Source organism: Cynara cardunculus (assembly GCF_001531365.2).
Source record: "Cynara cardunculus var. scolymus isolate 2C chromosome LG 13, CcrdV1, whole genome shotgun sequence".
In the NCBI taxonomy this organism is placed as follows: Eukaryota; Viridiplantae; Streptophyta; class Magnoliopsida; order Asterales; family Asteraceae; genus Cynara; species Cynara cardunculus.
Window position 1 is genome coordinate 4,475,563 of NC_037540.1, and position 5,310 is coordinate 4,480,872.

Consider the following 5,310-nt stretch of genomic DNA (forward strand, 5'->3'; position numbering starts at 1 on the left):
TGCTTGATGCTTGTTCATGGTGATGGTATTTTTAGGCTATCGGATTTCTTTGAATGTATTTATGTTAGATTTTTAATGTTTTAGATAGAAAACAATCTGATGAAACTTAAATACAAAAGACAACTAGGAATAAGTTTATAATAAGCTACTAGCAAATTCGTCAAATTGATAATTGTATTCGCCTATCCGTTTTGTTATGTTGATGTTTTCTTGGCTGCATTGTCTAATAATATTCAAAGTAATTTTTAGAGCAAGTTGTGATAAGGTTATTCAACTTTTATCACTCAGCCTCTTGTAAAAAATGGCAGTTCAAAACTGTACTACATGTCTACATCTGAATTACAAAACTTAGATCATCAGCTAGGCTTTGCAAGGTCTTCCGGCTAAAGACTCACATTGATGTCATTTGAGAAACAAAGGGGAAAAAGGCAGTTCTGACGAATTATTCATTGGTGTCTATTGGAATGCGGGAACTTCTCTTTTCTTGGACGTCCTTTTTCTCCTACTAAGAAATAGTAACTCTCTTGACTCTTAATCTGTAATTCAATTTTGGTTTTTTGGGGTAATCGAAAACATGAATTTTAGAACCATTTGTATGTCAGCACCAACTCATCCTCTTTGTGTTTGATACCCCTTCAGTTAATGGCTTTTCCTGCTTGCTTCTGATGCAAAATTCACCTCTTCTTGTTACTCTGACGTCCACATCATGCACAATCTACTCTTAATGCTAATGTAGCACATATAGACACATCTTCCACCTATCTTTCTCATGTTAATCATCTTGGATCATTAATTTGGGTGCCTTTAACATATATTGGAATGTGAATCTTTTGTCTTGTGCTATCTCTTTTTACCCACCCACATGTGAGATTATCCAGGTGGTTCTTATTTAATTGTTGGTCCCTGCTCTCCTACYATTGCACATAATTTAGCTTTTGCTGTTTGTTTTATACGTCTCAATATTTCCTAAGTCTTATCCTTGAAATACTTACAGATATTAATCTTTTATTATTTTTTCTTCTTGTGTATAAATCCTGCAAATCCGCTTAAAGGGACATTTTATTTTTTTTGTAAATTTTTCTATTGTTCCTGAACTATTGCATGTCTTTGGTTCTTCATTTCTTTCTCGAATTTAAACATGTTTTCATATTGCTTTACCATTTAACAGACAATAGAGAGCAGCCCTTGGGAAAACAGTGAAAGCGAGGCTATTAACTTTTCACAGTTGGTATGTTTCTGAACCTCATGTTAGACTTGTTTCCCGTGTTATTGCTATCAACAAGGGGCTTGTAATTAATTGCAAAGTTCTTCAGCTGAATTTATTTTTATTTGTTTACTAGACGATCTGGTAAATTTGGCTCCATACCACCTCTTTTACGCATCCATTGATGCAGAAAAATGTCTCCTGTTTTGGTTTAAATTCTTCTATTTCACTTTGAATTGCAGAAACCTCTTAGATATGGCAGGTTCTGAGAGCTCCAAGGCTGAAACCACTGGTGTTTGTCAAAAAGAAGGGTCCTACATTAATAAAATTCTGCTCACTCTTGAACTGTGAGTCATCAATCATTGCCATTATTTTATCAGTGTAATATTACTCTACAAATGTTCACTTGTAGTCGTGCTACTATTTGTTATTTAACTCATCCATCTGCAGCAAATTCTTTAATGTTTCTATGATGAAAAAGAGAAACATGTGCCACCCTGACTAGCTTATACCTTTTTAATAATAACGTCGTACTTCTACCAAGGGACTTTGATCACTATATTAGAAGTCCTCGTTGCAACAATTTCCTAGAAATAGGTGTCACCATGACTACCTTTTGATTTATTTGTTGTAATTGATCTTGTCTGGCCTATTCCGTAGCATTAAAGCTGAGGTTGTTGTTCTTGTTGGAGATTGATTGTTTCACCAGCTTAATCATTTAAATGAGGTGGTGACTAAACATGCACGACGTAAAGCTCTTCACAAATTACAGAACTCTAGATAAAGATCGAAAAACACCAACACCCAACTAACATTACCTTTTTTAGAGTATATTGGGCCTTAAGGATCATGATGTTATTTTGTTTTTGCTTTATATAGATTTTATATTCTATTAATTGGAGCTTTTTTTTACTAACTTGGAGCTATCATAGGTCATATCGGAATTAACAGATGGGAGAGAAATTCCCACATACCATATAAGGAGTCAAAATTGACCATGCTTCTTCAATATTTCTTAAGTGGTCATAGAAGAGTATTCGTAAGTCTTATACCTGAGTTTCAATTTATCTAAAAAGCATGTCCCGTCGTCTGACCATAAAATTCATTGAGAAAGTATTATTTGCCCTTCTATTGGTGGTATGAAGGTATTCTATTATTCATCCAGTTCTTTTGTATTTGTTTGATGCGTAAACCTAGAAGATGGTCAAGTCAAGCTACAGTCAAGACCGGAGGAAGAAGAAGAAGTTAAAGCTGCTTTGTTAAGCCAAATACAGAGATTGACAAAGAGGACATTCCTTTGGGGAAGAAGAGGTCAGGTTGCATTAACTGTTGTTTTCCTCTTGTTTCTTTGAGTTTGTGATATTGCATTTAGTTGTATATGCAAATATTCTAATATAATTCTTTATATTTGTTTCAAGCATATATCTGTAATTGTATACTAAGGGGCCATTTACTAAACACTTACCGGTAAGTGCTTACTGGATAAATTTCTTCATTGGATGAACATAAGAAGGGCCAAGAATCTTACTGGATAAGAGCGATGAGAAGGATGAAGAGTCTTACCTGTTAAATGAGGATGACTACTCTTACCCAGTAAATTGTTGCATTCGATATGTTTTGATATACTAAAATCTTACGCATCAAAATTAATCATAGTGTTGACTTCTATCGGTGACCGCTTACCGGGTAAGAATTGGGTGGACGACCCTAAGTTTATTATTCATCTGGTTGAACCGACATCATATTTGGAGGTATTTATCCTTGATGCGTTTGAGTACTAAACTGAGATTAAATTGATCAACTTGTGACTGGCAGGGGATTTTGTTTCTCAAGTAAATTGTGATGAGAAGGATATTGAAATCTGAAGACGATTTTGCTATGCTATATGGATGGAGTTGTACATGATACAACGAATTCAAGATGTGGTAGAGAGATAAGGATACAAAAGCATAACACATCATCAAGTAGTTCTCTAATACCAACAAATCGTTGTGCCAAACTGCAGGTTGAAGTTGCGGTCTCAGGCTGATTAATACCACTTAGATGTTTCTTGTAATTTACTCTCTGATTATTTAAGGGTCAATTTGATACACTAGATAAGATGGATATTTGCTATTAATGTTTGTGCATGATAAAATAACAATATTGTTATTATTGGGTCATTTATCTTATATGGCAAAAAGTGAGTGTTGTACCGATTAAGAGCAATGATAAGGATGGACTCTTACCCGTCAAGCATTTACTAATTAAATTGTTGTGTTCAATACTGACTTGATGGATTACAACCTTACTTGATAAAGTAAGTTCGAGTGTTGTTTTTTAGAGGTAAATATTTTGGTAAATGACCCTTACATGTGTTGGTTATTTCCAGATCTTAGTACTGTTGTTGGCTTTGAACTGAAAACCTAAAGTATTGTTGATGGATTTAATGATGTTTGTAGGTGTTATATATATGAAACCCAAGACATTTTTGTGGTTTATGAAATGTTTCCATATACATATGTATATTTGACAGTCATGGAATAAGTGTTTGATTAAATCATATCACTAATTTTTGTTGGGTGTTGTGTTGAATTAAGTCTCTTTTTGTATTGGATTTTGAAAGATGTGTTAGGGTGTCCAGTTAACTCTCATTTAAAACATATTCCTCATTTTGTTTAATGATGATGTTGACACATTCTTTTTGTAAAACTAGGTCTTGTGTGATCTTGTAATTGTTAATCATGTTGCATAAAAATTCATTTAGGATTAGGAATGACCCAAAAAAATATTTAAAATATTATACCTTCAATGCTTGTAACTTATTTTGGATATATTGCCTTAGAAATGATTGTTGATAAGATTTATTGTTCAACAAGATGATGGTCATTTTGAATCTTATTCCTTACACATATAATTAAAATTATAAAGGTGTTTGTTATTATACACGATTCACATAAAAGATTTGTTTTTACAGATGATTGCAGAAGCTACTAATACTAGCATTTCACATGGATGGTTATTTAAATCTAACGTAGGTACAAATGTTATAGGCTTATGATATTGTGAAAGAATTTGATATTTTAAAATTGAATAAATCTTAATAAACTTATTAAATCCCGCCGCATTGCGCGGGTACACAACTAGTATTTCAAAAAAGAACAAGAATATGATTAAAAAAATATTGAAATTGCTAATAACGTATTCAAATTTTCTTTATTATATAAGAAAGCGAAAAGAGACGAGGATGACTTGATGAAGACGATCAAAGGTCGAAAGAAAGATGGTGTGTAATATATTGGTCAATGCAACATGTGATGTATCATATATAATTACGTGTATGTATTACACATAATCGTATATAATTTTAAAACTCGTCATCTTGTTGTAAATTAATTAACTCTTTATATGATTTTTCATACACACACACACACACACACATATATATACATATATATATATATATAGGTGGAGGTTCAAACGAGAACACCTCCATTTTATGAGAACGCGAAAACATCCTTATCACATGTGATAATATGTGTGAGGGGATTGGTGGTATGCAGAAGGAGTGTTCTACGACTTAGGGCATACCAAATGTTGTCTGCGTCTATGATTTAGCATCACATGTGATGATTTTGATGGATTATAGTATCATATCAACAACACCATTCTCACATATGATAATACATATGTGAGGGGGCTTAGTGGTATAAGGGCGACTTGGCTCGCAACAAAAAAATCACCCATGTCTCTGATTTAGTATCACATGTGTATCATATGTGATGAAATAATAGTATCACATGTGATTGTTTATTGTAAAAGGGTGTTTTCGCGTTTTCGTAAAATAAATGTGTTTTCGTTTGAACCCTTCCTTATATATATATATATATATATAGAGAGAGAGAGAGAGAGAGAGAGAGAGAGAGAGAGAGGACGTTTCAAATGCAACCCATAACATTTGTATAACCAATGCAACCCAATTAATTGAAATATTTATGGAAATGATGAGAGTTCATTTATTATAATTTAAATATTTATGTAAGATTACTAAAGTTCATTAATTATGATCAAAACTTTATATAAAATAATCAAAATTTTAGGAAATCACATATTCATCAAAGTCAATT

General features: G+C 32.7%; 1 long non-coding RNA gene across 2 annotated transcripts; it reads left to right on the forward strand.

The window, feature by feature from the left end:
* Positions 1 to 1,164: 1,164 nt before the first annotated feature.
* LOC112526052 lies at positions 1,165 to 3,355 on the forward strand. Of its 2 annotated transcripts, XR_003070468.1 has the most exons (5): positions 1,165 to 1,228; positions 1,447 to 1,551; positions 2,137 to 2,243; positions 2,402 to 2,515; positions 3,020 to 3,355. It is a non-coding gene; the product is annotated as an uncharacterized LOC112526052 (long non-coding RNA). The 2 variants fall into 2 exon arrangements; XR_003070469.1 differs by lacking the exons at positions 2,137 to 2,243; positions 3,020 to 3,355 and having other exon boundaries at positions 2,405 to 2,770.
* The last annotated feature ends 1,955 nt before the right edge of the window (positions 3,356 to 5,310 follow it).